General features: G+C 44.0%; 1 pseudogene; it reads right to left on the reverse strand.

The window, feature by feature from the left end:
• Window positions 1-5168: 5168 nt before the first annotated feature.
• Window positions 5169-6932, reverse strand: LOC102927988 (malignant T-cell-amplified sequence 2-like; annotated as a pseudogene).
• Between the last annotated feature and the right edge of the window lie 14960 nt (window positions 6933-21892).

Here is a 21892-nt window from a genome sequence, read left to right on the forward strand (position 1 = left end):
CCCGGGGGTTGGTCTAAGGGGCGATGGTGGAACTCAGTCAGTGGTGGAGATCCACAGTGGAGAGCAGCCGTTTGAGGATAGCACATCTCCTTTGGGTGCGCGACGCTGGTGAAGCGGCGCCTGTAACACACACAAAGTAAGGCTATTAGTGTAATTATGATCCTGCTGAGAGTGTGGTTAGGCAAACAGTTGGCCAGGCTTCCCTTATCAGAGGAAAAGAACAGGCAGAACAAAACAGAACAAGCCGTCCAAAGAACTCCTGGTCAGTGTTGTCTTCGCTGCAGGGAGGGGCTGCAGTGTTGAACTGAGAGAGAGTCATGAAGTCCTATGGCTGAGCAGCATTCTCCTTATCAAGGAGAAATCATTAGAGAGAGAACGTTGTTTAAATGATATCTCACTAGGTTAAGCCTTATGTCTGAATCCTGTAGTCCCTTGGACTGTTACAGAACTGTATTAATCACTTTAGTCTTTGATTATACTTTTCTGCTGGGCACTTGTGACCACACAGGTGGTCAACATTAATAATTTTCTTTATCGTCAAGGCCGGTTGAGGATCTGGTCCTCAGGGGTACATGGACTTGGAGGAACCTCTGGCTTCTCTATCCTTCCTTTTTACCAGTTATCCATCTATGTGAGGATAAGTCAAAGGCCTTGCTTGACTTGGAGGAATTTTTTCCTGGGTATTGACCCCCCTCTTTTCAGACGGGACCCTGGCTAGAATTCAACCAGTGGATTTTCTATGGCCTTCTGAACAAGGTAATAGGAAACTTGTCAGAGGCAAGGGACATTTTGAGATGGCCACAGTTCCTTGGATTTAGTTGACTTTGGAGGGTAGGGGGAAAATAGTCTCCATTTTAATTCCTCTGACCATCAGTGCTGGCCTCGAAGCACGGTTACTGAGTATGTAGTTACTCCAGTCCCGCATTTTTAACTGTGGTGTAATGCTTGGGTTTTGCTTGAGCAAAACCTAAACACTTTTAAATAAGCTTTGGTGAGACACACATCATGTTTTTATAAATCGGTATTTAGAATTATTACCAAGAGTAGATTAATGACTTCTGAGAACTCCATTGTTTATTTTATGTAGAGGTTTGATATTAATCAGTGTATTAGACTTAGAAATTTTGATATCATATATATCATGTCCAAGCCTCATCTTGACCTACTTTACATAACTTTCTCAGCTTGTTCATGACTTATTTTAGGCTTTTTAGATTTTCTTTCTGTTGGTTAAATGGCGCCCTGCTTATGGCTGGCTGCCACCTGTGGTGGCCATGCCAGCAGAGGAGAGTGCTGATCGGAAGAATCACAGCCATGGTTACCTCTTTAGAGCTTTATTGGGAGGGGGGAGAGAGAGAGAGGGAGAGAGAGAGAGAGAGAGAGAGAGAGAGAGAGAGAGAGAGAGAGAGAGAGAGAGAGAACAGACAGAAGAAAAGATTGGAAAGGAAAGAGAGGGACGCACAGAGGGCCCACCTGCTTTTTAGGCTGGGACGCCATTGAAGGCTCATGACGTAATTAAGGACCAAATCCTTACACTTTCCATTTTGGAAAAACATCCAAGCATGTTCATCACTGTGTACAGATAATTTAAAAATATCTTTATTTTTATACCCTTTTTAAACAACTCTCTTACTTACTGGTTTTTTTTTTGTTTTTGTTTTTGTTTTTTGTATGCATTGGTGTTTGACCGGCATGTCTGTGTAAGGGAGTCAGAGCCACTAAAACTGGAGTTACAGACAGTTATAAGTTGCCTTGTGGGTGCTGGGAATTGAACCTGGGTCCTCTGGAAGGGCAACTAATGCTCTTAATCACTGAGCCATCTCTCCAGCCTCCCTACTTAGTTTTTTTAAAAATACCCTTAAAGGAGAGTTGAGCCCAAATTACGTACATGACATATTGTAGTAAATTATGATTACTTATTGAGGTGGTTTAGATGAGATGTCCCCCATACTCTCAGGTTTTTGAATACTCCAGAGGTCCCCAGTGGGTTTGGGGAAGCTTAGGTGTGGCCTTGTGGAAGTGTATCACTGCAGGTGGGCTTTGAAGTTTCAAAAGCTATGTACCATTCTCCAGTCACCCTCTCTGCTTCCTGTTTTAGGTTTGAGATGTGAGTACTCAGCTATTCCTGCTGCCATGCCTGTCTGCTGCCACGCTTCCCCCTTGTGACGGTGTCTCAGTTACTTTTCTATTGCTGCGCTAAGATAACATCATATGACCAACTTACAGAACAAAGAGTTCATTGGAGGGTTACAGTTTCAAAAAATGGGAATGGCCTTGGCTTTTGAAACCTCAAAGCCTGCCTCAGTGACACACCCCTTTCAACAAGGCCACACTTCCTAGGTTTGTTTTGTTTCTTTGTGTTGTGTTTTGTTTTTCAAGATAGGGTTTCTCTGTGTAAGTCTGGCTGTCTTGGTCCTTCTTAAACAGTCCCGCCATCTGGGGACCAGGCATTCAAATATACAAGCCTATGAGTCGGGGGCATTCTCATTCCAACCACCTCAAATGGTGTGGACTCTTATCTTCCTGGAACTCGCTGGACTTGAACACACAGAGATTCATCTGGCTCTGCCTCCCGAGTGCTGGGCATTCTTTTTAAAAGTGTGTTGTTTTTTTTTCCCCATTTGTGACATTTTTTAGGATTAAAAAAAAAACTGTCTTTCCCCCCCCCACCTTGTTTTGATTCCTCCCCTTGATCAGAATATGGCAGAAAGGGGCTGCTGGGCTCCTCCTCTTCATCCTGTGCTTTTTTCATGATCGATTCCGCAGCAGCTGCCTTCAGGTCTTTCTGCCTTCGGTTTGTAGTCTGTACAGCCCAGAGAAGGCTCTACTCTGGCTGTACTTTTGGTTTTCAATGAGTGAAAGTAGCTTATAGAGAGAACATAGCAAAGCATCCTCAAATCGATGTCTACATCCCTCAAATCAACCAAGAAAGCCCTGTTAGGTCTGTTATGTCAGAGTTACTGGGTGAGAGAATTCTAGGCAGGAAGTCTTCCCTGTCTTCTCTGTGGATGAGCATTCCATTAACTCATCTTACTATAAACATCTTTATATCATGAGATTAAACAATAGTAGCTTCTATTGGAAAGTTTATCCCTTATTGGTCCTTATGGGCACAATGCCTGCAGTCTTGGGCTGTTGTATTTTATTATTCCTTGAACCATTCTGACTCAGGACAGGGGCTTTGAAGGACACCAGGACAAACATGCTTGGGTCTGAAGTAAGAGGGCCAAATATGTCCAGAGCCTGCTCTTCAGTGAATGTAAAGAGCACACGGCATTGGGCACAGGGACTGACAAGAGATAGAAAGTATTTTTTTTTTCTCTTCAAGTGCAATAAGAGACAGAACATTTGATTTTAAAGGGCTACTCTCTGATTTCTTTAATCTTGATAAGGTCATGTCTTGGATTTCCCATGTGATCAGTTTTAACAATGTAAGGTAACACATCGCTCTAATCTTAAATTATATAATCTTTCATGACCTAGTGTAGAAGGCATGATGTCTTTGTGAACACAGATAAGCCACAAGGGAAACTAAAAATATTAACATGCAGGCTTGTCTCTTCAATGGAAGAGACTTGTTTCCACCCAGAAAGCTGGGAACGGATGTAGTTAATCACCTAGTAATCTATGCTATTTGGAGGGCCAGGCCTTATCCCAATCTCCCAGGCTATTATGTTTATCCCAACCTTTCACCCCTCCCCCAGACCTTTATCTGGAGCATTGTTTCTTAGTCAATAGAATTCATTTTTTATGGAAGTGATCACATGTACTTTGCAAAAGAGTTTTGATGTAGTCATGCCATAAGCATTATTCTGTACTCTTTCCCTTCTTGATCTTTTGGCATAACTGTCACCAGAAAACTTTTTTTCCGAAGTTGTATTGTGTTTTAAATATATCAAAAGTAAACTGCAGTTCAAACCAACACAGACTAACTAAATCGTGCTGAACTTGATTGCCTTCTTGTCTCATGTGGATCATTATTCTGCTGGCCATGACATTTGCAGGGACGCCCACGACCTAGAGAGAATTGCATGTGTTTATGCTATAATCATTTGCTGAAAACAACAAATAGGTCAAAAGTGATCTACACAACAAATATCTGTCTGCCACAAATGCTGGAAACAACATATATCTATTGCTTGGTAAAAGGTATGTTGGCAATCCTGTTATCTGGGTCAGTTGGCGTCAGTGACTTGATCTCTTGTAAAACTCTAGAAAGTGTCCCTCACTCCTCTCTCTGTGATGCGTTCTATTCTGTTAAATATAGAACAGCCCCTTGTCACGGACACAGACCCAAAAGACAGACTACAGACTAGCAAGACATCCTAAGTGACAGACAGATGGAAGACACTGGGAGAGAAGTGGAGAATTCAAACAGGGGTCCACTCTTGGGCAAACCAATATAAAGGGAAAGTGCTTTGTTTTTTGTCCTATGTGACTCTTTACTGTGTTTAACCCATGCATCCAGTTACTGTAACAAAAAGCTTGAGGCAGTAAACTCACAAGGAGAGAGGACTGATTTTGCCTCAAAGATTTGGAGGTTCCAGGCCATGATCAATTGGCCTTGTTGCACAATTGGTCTGTGATGAGAAAGAAGTGCGTCATGGTAGGCATGGCATAAATTCACATGACATGTGAGGGAGTAAGACAGAAGGAAAAAAGAGGGACCTATGACACCATAATCCCTTTCAGGGGCAGGCCCCCAATGAGGCTCCATCACTTCCAAATGATGTGTAGCGTATCCTGTCTTGATCTTTTGGCTATCATGGTCTGTTAGATCTTCTGGTACCTGGGTTACAGCCTCTAGGTTCTCATGTTGGCTCCAGGCATTTCCTTGTATTCTCAAAAATTTTGAGAACTGATTTAGGGTTATGCAAGTTTTTGGCTATTTCCTCTCTATATTTGACCAAGAAGTTCTGAGGATATGCAATGAGGCATCTATTGGAACAACTACTTTCAGTATTATGTTGAAAGTGGAACTACTTTCTGAGGTTGTAGTCATCTGATCTACAACCAATACAAAAGTTTGGGACATTATTCAGATTTATTCCCCCTCCCACTTTTTAAAGGTGTCTGTTGAATTTTTTTTAGCACAACCACAGAGGCATTGTGTTCATGATGTCACATACAGACACAAACACAGATACAATATTTATAGTTAGCTCAAGTGCATTGCATCTAAGTCTCACTTATACGTCTTCATGTGCCACAGCTCTTCATTCAGATAATGGATATTCTCAATGCTGATGCCCTTGTTGACTTTCTCAATGTCTGCTGTGGCAACCTTCATGACTCTGACACACAGGGTGTACTCGTTCCCTTCTGCCGTGACCACAAAGATGGTATCTACCACAGCAGTGTAGAGCTTTGCTCCAGGAGATGTTAAACCTGGACACATGATATTTGCACCACTGAGCACAAATTTGACGGCTCCTTTGTTGACCGGCTGCTGTGGCAGGACAAATGGGTATTTGTGAAGTAATTTTAGTGTTGGATTTAAAAGGTCCTTTTCTCTGCCTGAAAAACAGTAATTCTCCATTGACTGTAAAGATTTCCATGTGTTCATGGCATCACACTATTTTGACGGGATCTTTCTTAGGCATTGTTTGATTAAGCCACAGCTCGATACCTGGAAACTGCCCAGTCAGTTGGCCCTTAATACCCTTAATAATGAAGTTTTCAGCTGGATACAGTTGGACACCCTCTCCTCATCAAATTTCTTGAACACAGTCTTGGTGAAGGGGCGTTGATAGGGAAGAGCTGAGGTGAAGCAAGGATCACCGAAGATCCCACTGTGTCGCTTCTACGGGAAGGATGGCACCGGCGTCCAGATTTATTTTACATCTGAAATTTCTATCACTACCTCAACTGGAATTCAGGTTAAGAGGCAAGACGGTGAATAACTTATCTGCGACCCTCTACAGCATCACAGCCTATTTCCCTGTCCTCGGATCTGTGAGTACTCTGCTCCCGCCATCAGGCATCCAGCAACTGAAAAGTACTTCATGGAACACAGTAGTTAGACAGTAAATTGATTTCAGAAGAAAAATGTTTTTTTTGTTTTCCTTTTTTGTGAATATTACATGTTCATTGCAAAGGAAATGTAAAGGTACAGAAAATCACAGAAACATCAAGTAACATCTGCTGGGCTGGTAACTCTGTAACCATTGCTAGCTTTTTAGAGACTATTTCTTCATTCATCTCTCTCAAAAAATCCATAGAAGTACTAATACCACATGTAGTTTTATGACACACGTGCTACATCCACATGTTTCTATGTTTACAGTCTTTTCACTCTGTAATCCTTTCTCTTTTTCTGCCTTCCCTCAAAGTAGCTAATGCGGGGGAGTCTGTGGGAGACCAGCCACGACCTGCTCCCACCTTTCTAAGGGTTCTTGGGTGGAGGAGAGAGGAATGAGGAAGTATTAGGTAGAAAGATAGACCTAAACGAAGAGGAGAAAGACAAGGGACACAGGATAGCTTCAGGAGGGCCCTGGGTCAATAACCAGCCGCCCTGCTGCTATGAGCTGAGTCTCACTTAGCACCCTGGATTCTGGAGGAAACCCAGCCTCTGCCAGCGCAGCCGCTGCACTCTGGCTCCGTCACCTGCTCTACCAACGGCCTTGCGTCCTCTGTGTGCTGCCTCGTTAGCAGGGCCAAATGCCACCTCAGGGTAGCCGCATGGCTACGCCTTACCCTGCCTTAACCTGCGGCTGGGAGCCAGGCTGGCCCGAGTTCCAGCGTGAGTCTCAGCTGTTCAGCCTGGAGAACGGCTCTGCCTCATTCAGCAGTTTCTGCTCTGTAGCCACAGCTGCTAGGCACTCAGAACCTGTTCTTTTCATTGCAGGGAGGATTTCAAAATCTCTGCTGCACTTTCCACATCCTGGGCATGTCTGCAGCACTACCTCCACCTTGGTTCTGCCCTCGGGCATGCTCCCCCGTCTCCACAGGCGCCTGCCCTGCCAATGCCTAGCTGGGGCAACTGCTCCTCTCTCTGCTGCTTCCCGAGGTTGTCAGTCTCTGAAGGGGCTTCTCTTTCTCTGACTGCTAAGTCCACAGTGGCTGATCGGTCCCCAACGCTGCTTTCTGCGCCCCAGGTCTGGCACTGGAGAAAACCTACTCTACCCTAAGTTTCTATTTGCGCCCTCCTGAAGCTATCCTGCATCTCTATCTTTCTTATCATCTCTTTCTATCTTTCTACCTAATATTTCCTCATTCCTCTTTCCACCACCTAAGAACCCTTGGAAAGGTGGGAGCAGGTCCGAGCTGAATTCCCACAGACTCCTGCAAGCTAGTACTTATAGCCTAATGTACTTTTTTCTATATTTGTCTTCATGTAAATCTAGTTATCATGTGAGTGCACAGTACCTGTGATACTTCACCAAAAATTAAATCTTATGTACATACACTTATTATAATAAGCAATTACTTATAAAAATTGGGGGGGGGATCTTGAAATTAGCATATCTGTAACTCATTTTAAGTTACCAGGCTATTCCAAAATATGGATATATCAACATTTATCTATTTTCCTATTAATTGGCACTTTCTAGTTGTGACTTTTGGCCCTACAAAAACAATACTTCAATAAAGATCCTTATGTTTTCTTACACTTGAGGATGCTTTGTTGTAAGTAGATTTGTTGCAACTCTGTGGGTTTGGTCCCAGGTTTTGGCACCAAAATGTGAATTCTGCAACTCTGGGAAAGGTATCTGACTACTTGGGGAGTCAGGTAACACCTTGAGCTGCTTAGGACAGCTCTGATGGCTGGAGCTGCAAAGAGACAGTTCAGCCCTGGAGGGTGAGGTATCCCATACACCTCAGGCTGCTCAGAACAGCTCTGCCCTGGAGGTGTCCCTGACACCTGGAGCTGTCTAGCACAACTCTGATGGCTAGAGCTGCAAAGAGACAGCTCAGCCTTGGAGGGTGAGGTACCCCGGACACCTTGGAAGGGAAGTTTTTCTGACTGCTTGGGAGAGTCAGAGTTAGGGCAAATTTCCTTGGTTCTGAGTTTGTGGATAAAGTGTTCATTTCTCTGAGTCAGGTCCCAAACCCAGGCTGTATTTCTTTCCCTGGTCCTAGGCCCCAGGGCCAGGATTCTGCTCTCCTGCTCTGTGATTGGTTGATCTCACAAGTCAGTTGGCTAGGGGCAGAGATGGCTCTGATCTGAGCGAAACTCTGTTTCTTTCACTGGCCTTATCTGAGCCATCTTTCCCTAGTTCTGGGCTCCAGAGTCACGGTGGGTTTCTTTGGCCAGTCCCTTTTCCCTACAGGAAAGGATCACTCAGTCCCTGCCTAGGAACTGCACAGAGCCTCAGTAGGCGCCATCAGGCCACTGCAGCTGAAGTGCAGGTGATGAACTTTTCACTCCTTTACTTAGGGCTGAGATTAGGCCCCTAGTGTCCAGGCATCTTCCTTCACTCTGTCTGAGATGGTGACAAACACACATAAGAGAGAAAGATAACTGGATATTTCAAAAGTTTTAAACAACAAACCCATCAAAATAAAGGCCAAGCAATAACAGGGCCTTCAGAATACTGCATGCCTCTCTTTCTTTCATATGGGGACTAGAGCTGTTTCTTAGAATGTATCTGTCTTGTGCAAGAATTATTATTTGGCTATTTCCAAAACTTATGAACACCACCTGTGTTCTACAATTGAAAAATCGGCCCAGGTCTAGGCAGATAGCCCAGCTGTGACGTGCTTGCCTTGTGAGGTCGAGGACCTGAGTTTGATCTGACACTCACAGAGAAAATGCTGGTGTGGTAGCACACACTTGTAATCCCTGTGCTGGGGGAGAGCAGGATCCTAGCGCTCACTATCCAGACAACGTAGCCTTAGTTGGCCAGCTTAGGGACACACAACATCTTCAGGGAAACATTAAAACATCCAGTTTTATCCAAGTTTCCGACCTATCTTTTACTTTCCCACTGAAATCTAACATCTTCTTCTTTCTGCTCTACCCTAGGACATCACCCTTGTATCTTCTTCTTACTGGCGACATTTTCACAAGTGGAAGCCGACACCCAAATTCCATTTGCAAGTGGGCACAGCCTAAATTTATTGATCCTCATGAGATTTCCATGACCAACTTAGAGAACATCCATATCCCACTTCTTTACTTACACAGCATCCATGTTTTAATATACTATTTGTCTAAACACATTATATAACATATTTTTTGGTTATTGTTTATTCCTAATGAGACTGTAGCTCCTGATGGCCAAGCACTGCGTCTTACACACCTTTCTGTCTACGTCATCTATTAAGCTTGAGGACTTCTTCGTGGTTAGAAAATAGAGAGCACTGAGCATGGGCAGGAGAACCTGTGAGTTAGGGGTACACAACGTGTGTGTGTGTGTGTTTACATATACACCCCCCCCATTTTTTCTCAATTGAAGAATATGCCTTCCTACTACCTTACAAATAAATATCCTGTAAGACACTCCAAAAGTAAAATTTCAAGACTGCTATAATATTTAAAAATAACCCAAATTTTTTGGAAAGACCAGGTATCCTGATACTTTTATTCACTACATATGATTGAAGGGGACCCTGCAGGTGTCCAGGTAGGGAGGCCAACCACAAAAAAGGTGAGAATGAAAACTCAGTTCAGATTGATTTGTCAACCTGGATCAGACTTGGGGAGTCTGACGCCAGATGGTTCAATTAGCATATTTCAAACACAGTTTGAAACTGGGAAAAAGTTTCCAGGCAACAATCACCCCAATTTCAGGTGCACAATAAAGCTTAAGGTGTGACTACTTAGAAACTCCTTTACAATGCGACCATGAGGGTGCTGGGTTTTATAGCTAATGTGGTCTCTGACTGATATAGTATAGAACTCAGCAGGCCACAAAGTACATCCCCTCCCTAAGCATGGGTTTAACTGGGAGCTAAAGATAAAGGTCTAGGGAAGGAGAGTCTGGGATAAACATTCTGATTGAGGTCTGCCTCTATAGTAAAAGGTGGGTGAGGTCTGCCTCCACAGATAGCAAAAAGGTCACCAGGTCATTAACAATAGCCATTCCCAGCCTTCTGGGTGAGAAAACAGGTATTTTATCTCCTCCACTGAGGAGAGAACCCTGTGTATTTAGCATCCTGGTTCCCTACTGCTCTGTGGGTACAGGGACCTTTGTGCCCCCAACATACAGTGAGTTCTTTTATAGACGATAACTTTTATTGTAATGGCCCTACTTTTTGTGGGTCAAACGATTTGGTTCTGCTCTCAGTTGAAGGAGTGTGGATGAGGCAGAGAAACTTTGCGATTCCAGGAACAGTAGACATGTTCTCCAGCCAGTGCAGCAGGTCATAAACAGAAGACCTCGACTCACTAGAGGCCCAAGTGCAAACAGCACAGCATCCATAATGTCTGCCTCTGTGATCCACTTTCTGGAAGGGAGGCTGTCCTGCCAAGAGGTGTGTAGGGAAGAAAGCCATGAAAACCAGTCTTGGCTTGGGAATTTCAGACTCATCAAGCTGGAACTCTGATATAAGTTTGTAGGACTCCGACAGGGAACACAGGAGGGCCCCATGAGGGAACACAGGGATGAGCCCAGTGAGGGAACACGAGGATGAGCCTGTGAGGGAGCATGGGGATAAGCCCAGTGAGGGAACACAGGGAAGATCAAGACCAACTTTCTATTTTCTGGAGACTTGGAGCTCATAATATCAAATGTAGCCATAGCTGGTAGTTCTGATACTGTAAAGCAGCTTTAAAAATACACTATCATTTAATCTTTAAATCAATCCGATGGGTATTATTGTCCCAATCCACAAAAGAAGAAATTAACACTTAGAAAATCCAAACCACTACTCAAGGCCCTGCAGATACATGCCTCTAAGTCAACTTAATCCCTAAGCCTATACCTTTCCTACTAGATCAATTTGCAGAGTGAAGGAAAATGATCCGGTTTTTCTTTGCCATATCTATCAAATACTCCATGACTCTACCTGTGATAAGCGAATTTCCTGAAATTTTCAGGGGTTCAACTTCTTGTAAAGGAAGCATTACAATTTTAAGTCAGAGGCATTGACATGTTCCCCCCAATGTCATATTCAAGTAGGTTTTAACCTGCCTTTCTTATATGAGGCAAACCCAAATAAAAAGCCAGAATAACAATGAAGATTAAACACTAGACCTTCAATATTGATAGAAGATGCTTAGTACTCACTAGGGAGGCCGCTGTGGCCGACTTTGTTAGGGCGTGCCTGCGGGGATCCGGCTGTCTTACTGTACTGAGAGAGAAACTGACTATCTCTACCGCTATCCAGTACAACTAGATGTATTTCTAAAAGGGGAGAGGTGGCAATAAAGGTCAAACCTTCTTAGTAAGGATGGAGTCAAGAGGAAACTCCAAAACAATTGCTGGCGAGTTTTGAAAAAAAAATGAGGGTATCAAAGATTAAAAAAATGCCTGGATTTCTGACAGAACTTTAAAGAGATTCATTTGACAACCCTAGATGCTTTGAAGTAAAAAAAGTTTAAAAGTAATTACAACATTAAACATTCAACCAAAGAGAACAAATAATTAAGCAACCACAATTGAAGAGGAAGAAATATTAAAAGAAGAAACCAATGAATAAGAAAACAAAGAAAGACAGGGAATAAGTCCAAAAGCTAATTCTCCAAATAATGGAGTAGACAAGCTACTGGCCAGTCCAAACAAAACGGAAAAAGAGCCAATAAACCAAACTCAGAGTAGTGATAAATAAGCATTGCAAAACTGTCAATAAAAAAAAAATAAAAATTTTCAAAGAACAACTTCTGTTCAATGAAATTTCTCTAAAGCTTGGGTTAGGGAAATGACCCAGTGGGTAATGCAGCTTGCTGCCAAGCCTAATGGACCAGAACCTGCTGTTGGATGGAAAGGATCAACTCTCACAAGTGTCCTCTGACCTCCACACATGCTCTCTGGCAATGCCTGCTTCCCCTGCCACAAACATCAATGATTAAAAATAAAATTTTAAAACGTTCTCTCTAACGCTGACTCAAAGAGAAAAAATAAGTGGCCGGTGCTAATCACCTCTCAGCATCTCATCTCGCTTTTAACCAGGACAGGAGCCACCCTGCTACAGGGTGGCCAGGATCTGTTCGTGAACCGACGTTCTCAGGGAGAAAAAAAAAAAAAGCCTCAGCTGTGTTCAAGATTCTACAAGGTGTGGGGACCTGCCCCACCGGGAACTTAGGTCACCAGTGAAGAGGTGGCCTGGACCCAAGGAAAGGTAAGTGCGTGCTGCTCGCCCATTCCCCAGTCTCCCTCTTACCCGGAGACAGTCAGACGCAGCGGGGAGTCATGTCAAGCAAGAACTCGTTTATTGATAGGCAGTAAGCTTCTTTTATACCAGAAAACCTCAGAACCCTAGGAGGGGGTGAAGGAACCAACCAATCATTTTAAAGGTCACCCTATTTACAAGTTGTTTATGCCCTGACATCATCTCCTGTTTTTGGTATCTTATCTTAGCATAAATAACTTGAGCTAACTTCCTTCCTCACCATTGTCTCTAATCGCCATACAAACAACCCAAGCTAACTTCCTCTCAGCCATCCTTTGTATCTATTCTCTGCACAAACAGCTTAAAGCTTAAGCTCTATTTATCTGAATTTCTCTCGGCACCTTCTTTGTAGCCTATGTATGCCCCACAACAAGGCTAATGGGCAAATAAAAACTTTGGAGATTATGGAGAACTGGAATGTTGCAGGTCCTGGGCCAAACTGTCATGGGCTGTCTTTAGCCCTCGCCAATAGCCACTCTTTGCCTACCTGAGTTTGGTTTAGCATCTACCCTGTGACTGTTGGGTAAATCCTTTTGTAATGTACACGCTTTTCTTCCATCTACTGTACAATTATCAACAGACTTAAGGAGAAACCTCCCTTGTGGTTCCCATGTCAGTGTATTAAAAAACAAAAAACGAAGGGTGCAGGCTCTGGCTGAGAACTTCAGCACCTCGGACCAGCCCAGCATGTCCTAATCAATACACTTTATTCCACGATTGTGCCAGGGAACACGTGACTTAAAAAGCGATCTCTTGAGATGCCTTAAAATCAGCCAGCCAGTGCAAGCTGCCTGATGAAGGAATACACAGCACAGCTCTCAGCCGAAGCCCAGCTCTCGTGATGCCAGCCTTCGATTAACCGCTCTCCACTTCCACGCGGGTCCACGCGGGTCCACGCGGGTCCGCTGCTCGGGCGTGGCACTGCTGGCGTCCTCGTGGAGCTGCAGCCTCCGCGCTCCCAGCCCTTCGGGCAGCCCTCGCCAGACGCCGGGGCTCTACCGGAGACTGCTGCACCCGGTCTCGGTGGCCGCAAGGCCAGCCCGCTCGCCCTCGGGATGGGCAGGTCCGCCAGGCTAGCTCCGGATCGGCTACGTCCCGCACGCCGCCCCAGCCCCGCTGCCAGGAAGGGTACGCGCACCCGGCCGGCACCCAGGCAGGCAATACCGGCGGCCGCTTGGTGGACGGCGGAGGGCGCTGGCACAGAGGGAACGCGGACAGCGATGGCACTGCACGACAGCGATGACAAGTGCGCCTGCGCAACCCGCGACCCGCGGACTACAGCACCCAGAATCCCCCTTCGCCCCTCCGCGAGCTTAGGAACAGTTTACTGTACAACCCTAGGGGCAATCTAAGAAATTCAATCGCATTGGAAAATTTGCATCTAGAGTCTATCTATGGCCGTGTTACTCACTAGCACTAGGTATCTCGGGACCTTTTCCTCAGGTCACTCTGGTGGAGCTAAAGAAAGCTACCCAGAGAGCAAAGAGGCCACCTATAACTAAATTAAAGCCTCAGAAGCCAGTAGAGTTGGTGAATGTCCAAGCTTTTGTTTGACTTGGAATTTCTTGATCGAAAAGATTGGCGACACCTATCTACACTGTAATTTCTGGTTCTGTAACCTTCCTGAAAGGAATGAAAATATGCTGAAGGGACCTGGTGCCAGCCAGTGGGGAAACTTGTGTCCTGGAAAGAGTTCTCACAGTTCTGGCAACATACGGATCCGCTTTCCACAAGAGACCAACTGGGTCTTAGAGTGATGATAGACAGGACCACACGTTGACCACGGCTGCCCTCTGTTTCAGCCTCATGTCAGGACCATGAAGATGATTTTGGGATGGAGGTGTCATTGGACGTGGACACATTGTGCGTGTATGATGTGGGGACGTCACTAGACCCTTTTATTTGTTCTCAGTGTGACCGCATTGAATAGAACCCACTGACCTTTTCCCACCACAACTTCAAATGGGGCTGGCTGGAGCCAGGGGCCTCTGAGAATTTCATCTTCCTACTCACCTTTCTACGCACCATAGCTGAGCCAGCAATCCATTCCATAAGCATTCATTTTATTTATTTATTATTTAATCTCCACTCTGGCATATATCTATATCTATATATAATATATATATCGCATGATGGTTTTGTTTTTGTTGATATATTGTTGTTAGGTTTTAGGATTATTTTTTATATCTCTACTCAGTATACTATAAGGTATTTTTTACTTACATCTCATGTATCTCTCTCTCTCTCTCTCTCTCTCTCTCTCTCTCTCTCTCTCTCTCTCTCTCTTCCCTTGAGACAGGGTATTATAGCTAGAGTTTTCCTGCCTGGCCCACAGTCAGGACAAATCTTTGTCACCCACCAGTCCCACAGCCGCTCAGACCCAACCAAGTAAACACAGAGACTTATATTGCTTACAAACTGTATGGCCATGGCAGGCTTCTTGCTAACTGTTCTTATAGCTTAAATTAATCCATTTCCATAAGTCTATACCTTGCCACGTGGCTTGTGGCTTAACAGAATCTTCACATGCTGCTTGTCATGGTGGTGGCTGGCAGTGACTCCCTCTGTCTTCCTGTTCTCTCAATTCTTCTCTCTGTTAGTCCCGCCTATACTTCCTGCCTGGCCACTGACCAATCAGTGTTTTATTTATTGACCAATCAGAGCATTTGACATACAGACCATCCCACAGCAGGGTATCTCTGTGTAGTTTTGGTGCCTGTCCTGGACCTTGCTCTGTAGACCAGGTTGGCCTCAAACTCACAGAGATCCTCCTGGCTCTGCCTCCTGAGTGCTGGGATTAAAGGCATGTGCCACCACCTGGATATTTTCTCCCTTTTAAAAACACTTCTAAATTATAGCCTCCCAGAGCTTGGATAGTTCCTGAAATCTGTCCACAAGTATCCAAACTTCCCTCCCAGCTCCATGTTCCACCTTGATACTTTTTTTTTTTAAAACCAGATGATCTGCATCCACTCACCTTCCCTAAGTTCCCCCAGTCGAAGCATTTGCGATATTCATGTGGGACTTAGTTGTGGTAGAGTTGGAGTGCATGGTTCAGAAAATAGTTCCTCAGTGCAGACATTCAGGCCGCCTGGTGTGCACTCTATAGTGTATTCCCTGAGTCAATGGTAACTGTGTGCACTCTATAGTGTATTCCCTGAGTCAATGGTCACTGTAAGAACAAGCACAGCGGGAGTGAATTCCACTGTGCAATGCCGTGCCAGCCAGTTAAGGACAGTCGGCCCCGTCAGCTTCAATGACCATTGAAGGATAAACGACTGAGTATGTTGGGGGATAAACATTGAGTGGGGCATACTCAGAGTTTAATGATTAGGGGCAGGGATATAGAAGAAGAATCTCATTCTAAAAACATTTCAAAAGAATCATAATAATATTATGAGTTAGGAAAAGAGATGCCAATCCAGATACAGGGGCATGTAAGACACCAAATGGACAAGACCAGAGAAAAACCTCCTTTCATCATATTATAACTAAAACACCAAATACACCAAACAAAGAAAGTATATTGAAAATGGCAAGAGAGAAACATTAAATCACATATAAAGGCAGGCCCATCAGAGGAGCAGTGGATTGGTCAACAAAGACTTTAAAAGCCAACAGGGCTCTCAAAGACAACTACAGACCCAGAAAAGCTACCTGTCATAACTGAAGGAGAAACAAAAACTTTTCATAATTAAAAATAGGCTAATATCCTTATAACCACTAAATCATATGTACAGAAGAGCCTAAGACATCTTTCAGGCTGCAGAGAAAAACAAACCCATCCATGAGGCCACAGGGCAGATTAAACCTGTTAGAGTAATAATTAAGCAACAGAGGAAGGAGAAAAAACCAATCATTACAAAGTTAAGAAATGGCGGAAACCAATACACATCTTTTAACAATGACTCTGAATATTAATGGTCTTAATTCCACAATTAAAAGATACAGACTGGAGACTGGGTCACAAAGCAGGAACCATGCATTTGTTGTTTCTAATAAATGTGCCTTGCCATAAAAGAGAAATACCACCTCGGGGTGGAAGGCTGGAAGAAGGTATTCCAAGCACATGAACTGGGAAACGAGTAGGAGCAATTGTTCTAATATCTGCTAAAGCAGACTTCAAGTCAGAATTGTGAGAAGAGATAAAGGCCACCTCATACTACAATCCATCAAGAGAAGATTGCTACTCTAAACCTGTATACCACAAACACAGTTGCACCCAGCTTCATAAAGTAAATACTCCCAGAGGTCAAGTCAAAGAGTAACCCAAGAACCAAGAACAATAGTAGTAGGTGACTGCACTACCCCACTCTCATAAACTGACAAACTACCCAGACAGAACACAGAAATATTGGAATTCAGTGACATCACAGGTCAACCGAACCTAACAGACATCTATAGAACAGTCCATCCAAATACCTCAGACTATCCATTTTTTCATAGCTCATGGACCTTTCTCTATGATAGGCCATATATATGCCAAAGACACACACTGGAGGAAAGACAGCCTCTGCAACAAATGGGAATGATGGGCTTGTGTTTACCAGAGATTTAAGAGGTCGATTCATCAGGAACCTTGGGCATATTATGAGGCTTTTAAGGCACATGGTGGGATATAATCTTTATGTTGTAGGATGGGCTTTGGTGATCTACATGACCTACCTTGGCTTCTGAATTGGACTTATAAAAACCGTAAAAGAATTTAGAGGAGATAAGAGCAGGGCAAAACAGAGAAAGGGGCCTGTCCAGGTTACTTAAATGGCAGACACAGCAAGATTTGTGTCACCTTGGCATTCGTAGAGAGAAGACAGAAAGCCCAACGATGTACTTATGAGCTTCTGGAAGTTTTAAAGCCTGAGAAATTCAGAGGGGACATAACTGATAAATCAATACAGGTTCAAAAAAAAGGGGGTAATCCTGTCCTAGGGGGTGGGTACTGGGGGTGTGTAGTCTGACTTTTCTTTAGACTGTCGGCTCACAAACAATGACATGGAGACTTTTAATTATGAAAATTTGGCCTATTGGCTTAGGCTTGTTCTCAACTAGCTCTTATAACTCAAAATAACCCATTTATATTAATCTATGTTGTACCACATGGCATTACCTCTATCTTTTTTTTTTTTTTTTTGAGACAGGGTTTCCTTGTGTAGTTTTTGGAGCCTGTCCTGTAACTTACTTTGTAGACCAGGCTGCATGAGTACAAAAGGACACTTCTAAGACTCCACCTACCTCTGCCTCCCAAGTGCTGGGATTAAAGGCATGAGCCACCACCACCTGACCATCTTTATCTCTTGTACTACTTTCTGTTTCCTCTGATCTCTGGCTGGCAACTCTGCCTTTCTTCTTCCCAGTGTTCTCTCTCTCTGCCCGAAAGTCCCTCCTAGACCTCCTGCCTAGCTATTGACCGGTCAGCTCTTTATGACACCAATCACAGCAATACATCTTCACACAGCATACTGATATCCCACAACAGGGGTGGCGATTGTTTGGCTATCCTGGGATACGTTCAGCAACCCGGTGTGCTCAACAGGAAGGTGAGAGCCACAGTGCTAGTCTGGAGCCTGTCCCACTTAAGAGGCTGGCTCCCGCGGCGGGCAAGCTGGCTAGAGTGAGTGCAAGGCCAGCCCAGGGACTAACTGAGGTGGGAAAGTGCGCCATGAGCCCACAGAAGTGACAGCTGACAAGGATGAAGCCAGATGGAGAAAAGGAAAGTATCTGTGGATTACCGGGGGGCCAGATGAGGTGACACCCACCAACTGTGCCACTGTACCGGACACTGTTCTTTTGACAGAACAGCTGATAAAAGTGACGGGATATTTCTATACTGTAAGTACCTCGAGTCACGTGAGTGGCCACCCTCCACCGAGGACCCCTAACTGCCAGGTTCCACCCACAGAATACTCTAACTGCCCTAACTGCTGGACCCTGCCCCCATCCTCCAGATCTCTGTGAGTTCAGGGCCACATTGGAAACAGCCAGGCATGGTGACACATGCCTTTAATCCCAGAAACTGAGCCTTTAATCCCAGGAAGTGAGGGCAGAAAGCAGAAAGGTATATAAGGTGAGAAAACCAGGCACTGGGCTGGTTAAGCTTTTAGGCTTTTGAGCAACAGTTCAGCTGAGATCCATTTGGATAAGAACTCAGAGGCTTCCAGTCTGAGGAAACAGGATCAGCTGAGGAACTGGCGAGGTGAGGTAGCTGTGGCTTGTTCTGGTTCTCTGATCCTCCAGCATTCACCCCAGTACCTGGCTCTGGGTTTGTCTTATTAATAAGACCGTTTAAGATTCCTGCTACAGACAGCAGTTAAAAGTTAGATGACAGCGCCCTGCATGAGGACAAAGGGGCACTCCTAAGACTCACAACCCAGTATCAGAGGTGATGACCCCAGTAGGAGTAATTTAATAATTTGGAGTTCCTAGTAGATGAATTTGTCTCCATAGTATAGGCTGAGGAAAATATAATACAGAGGAAACAATGGTAGAGAGTAAACAATTCCTGATTTAACAGTTCCTGAATCTCTGGTTTCACAGAGTAGATTCTTTCACAGACATGCACTTTTCTGATATGCGAGGAACATATTTATGGGCAAGTTGAGAAGATGGGAGGCAAGTAAGGTATGAACATATTATGTGTAGCCAGCATAATTCAAAGCTTTTCCATATAATATATTTTGATCATACTCTTTTCCTTCCCTCAACTCCTCCCAGATCATACCCACCCAACTTCACGCGCTCTCTCTCCTCTCTCTCAATCAAATCCCCCTCAATAAAAAAGAAAATCAACCAAACAAAAATCAATATGACAAAAACACCAAAACAAAGAAAAAACAAACAAACAAAGCAACAACAAAACAAACCAGAACCAAACCAGAGTCCATTTTGTGCGGGCCAACTACTCCTGTGCATGGGGTGTGCTCTGGAGTGTGGTTGGCACACCCAGTGACACTCATTGGAGACAACTGATTTTCCTTTCTTAGCAGGTTGTTGGGATCAGAATGGCTCTGACCCCTCTAAGATTGGCCCCACCTCCCCTGTTCTGAGTGCGCCGAGGTCAGGCTGTTCTGCGGATGTTTTGCTGATCGGTACATCTAGTGGTTTGGCAGCTGTGGCTGGCTTCCTGGGGCATGCTGGCCTTTCCTTGACCCTGGGTGCTTGGTAAACAATTCTGTTTGTTCCTCCTTCTGAAAGGGTATATAAGATGGGGAAGAAAGTCCTGATGCTTGCAACTTAACTGGCATGTGCTGTGTTCATCCCAACTTCCCCCGACAGATTTCAGGCTCAATTGCCCTGCGGGTGCGGCAGCAGGTATCAGTTGTGAATACCTTTTTGGTTTGGGAGTGGATATTTGTGGCCACTTCCCTTCTTAGTGTTGAGATTTTACCTGGGTTGAACTTGTGCAGATCTTACACATACATATGCCACACCTGAGTGGGTGGTTCTGAACAGCATAAGAAAGCAGGCTGAGCAAAGCATGGGGAGCAAGCTAGTAAGCAGTACTACTCCATGACCTCTGCATCAGTTCCTGCCTCCAGGTTCCTTCCTTGAGTTCCAGCTCTGACATCTCTTCATGGTGGACTGTGATTAGAACACACAAGCTGAAATAAAACCTTTCCTCTCCATGTTGCTTTTGGTCATGATGTTTTATCATAGCAATAGAGTCTAAGACAGGAGAGAAAAAGAGAAAAAGTGGACATGGAGCTCCCACCGTGAGATTTTCTGTTTTTTTTTTTTTTTTTTAAGTGAAAATATACATGAGAAAATAGCAACTATGAAAGACTTGATAACTAAACTAGTTACCTGCCAGATTTGGATATATATATAGTAAGCATACCCACTTCTCTTCAATTGATGTCTCATTGAAAAAGAATAGCAAAGATAATGCTGGATAATGCTGAAAAAATGGGTAGTTCAGTCAACCCTTTGGTTTTCTTCAATAAGGGCTGCTTTCTTATGTCAACTTGACTCAAGTGAGAGTCATCTGAAAGGAAGGAACCTCAATTGAGAAAATGCCTCCCTAAGATCAAGCTGTAGGACATTTTTTAATTGGTGATTGATGGGTGAGGGCCCAGCTCGCTGTGGGTGATGCCATCTCTGGGCTGGTGGTCCTGGGTTCTATAAGAAAGCAGGCTGAGCAAAGAAAGCCATGAGAGCAAGCCAGTAAAGTAAGCAGCACCCCTCCATGGCCTCTGCATCAGCTCCTGCCTCCAGGTTCCTGCCCTGCTTGAGTTCCTGTCTTGACTTCCTTTGACGATGAACCATCATATAGAAGCGTCAGCCAAAATAAACCCTTTCCTCACCAAATTGCTTTTGATCATGGTGTTTCATCATTCCTATAGAAACCCTAACCATGACAGACCCTTTCCACCCAACTTAACCTCCTTAAGTGAGTTTCTGTTCATTCCAAAATGTCTTTATGAAGAGTCCTTTACCCTTACTTTCCATAGTTTCCATCACTACTGAATTTATACTCCATTCACCTACCAGACAGTGCTTTCCATGACCACCACTTCTTTAAACTAGCCCCTAGCTTCTCTCAGTCACAAAATGCAAAGTGTACTGAAATGAATGATAGAGGGAAGGCAAGCGCATGAACTGGAAGGGTAGGACCCAAGAGACAAGAAACTAAAAAACTGCGATTACTGTTTTCCTATACTTTTTCTATACTTTCTTCTCATATAACTTGTAATTGTTTTACTAAATACTTATTTGAGCTTTTGTTTTTGTGTTTCCCATCCTCTCACTGGCTTTTGGTCATCCCTGTAACTTACACTAATAGATCACTAGGATTTCATGCCATGTTTACTTAAGAGGTCAGGGATAAAGACCAACTAATGGATGGAATAACAAACTTATATGAGTAAAACATGAAAGCCAGATAAACGGAAGATAGAAAGATGTTTATCCTCAGGTACGCCACTTCAGGGCTGTCCCACGAGCTTTTCCGATACTTGTCAGGAAAGTATGCCCTGATGCCTCACAGTTGCTTCATTTCTCTTCTTGACTGAGACCCCAGATAAAATAATACACTGACCCCTATCAACTTTTCAGATATATTCAAACTGCAACACACTTAGGGAGTTTTCTGAAAGTGACAGAGCACAGTTCACAGAAAGCTGAATAATGTGGTGGGATGAATTCTCCCTGAGGGTCAGATTATAAAAACTGACGGCTCAAGATGAGAAAAGAGGACCCTGGCAAACCAAAGTCAAGTGAAGACTCTGATCCACTAAGTACTTTAGGTTAACTCCAAGGGAACAAGAAAACAAATCTTCAAAACAAAGGGATAACAATGTGATTCATGTGAATCGATGGCCAATGGCGTTCATGTAAACCTAGCTTAGAACCTACTATAAATAGATTTTAGTTATGTTCATCAAATTGTACAGTACTCTGTGGGGGATGGAATCCTAAGCAACTTTCACCTCCCAGCCTTTACTTTCTAACACAGAAATTACTCTCTAAGGAAATGATAGCATGTATCTGTCTTTGAGTTCAGAGGAACAACTTTGTGTCTTCCTGAGGATAAGGCTGTTAAGTCTCTCTCTTTTTTTTCTTTAAAATTTTTGTTGAGACAGGGTTTCTCTGTGTAGCTTTGCGCCTTTCCTGGAACTCA

This window comes from Peromyscus maniculatus, chromosome 8 (genome assembly GCF_049852395.1).
Source record: "Peromyscus maniculatus bairdii isolate BWxNUB_F1_BW_parent chromosome 8, HU_Pman_BW_mat_3.1, whole genome shotgun sequence".
Lineage (NCBI taxonomy): Eukaryota > Metazoa > Chordata > Mammalia > Rodentia > Cricetidae > Peromyscus > Peromyscus maniculatus.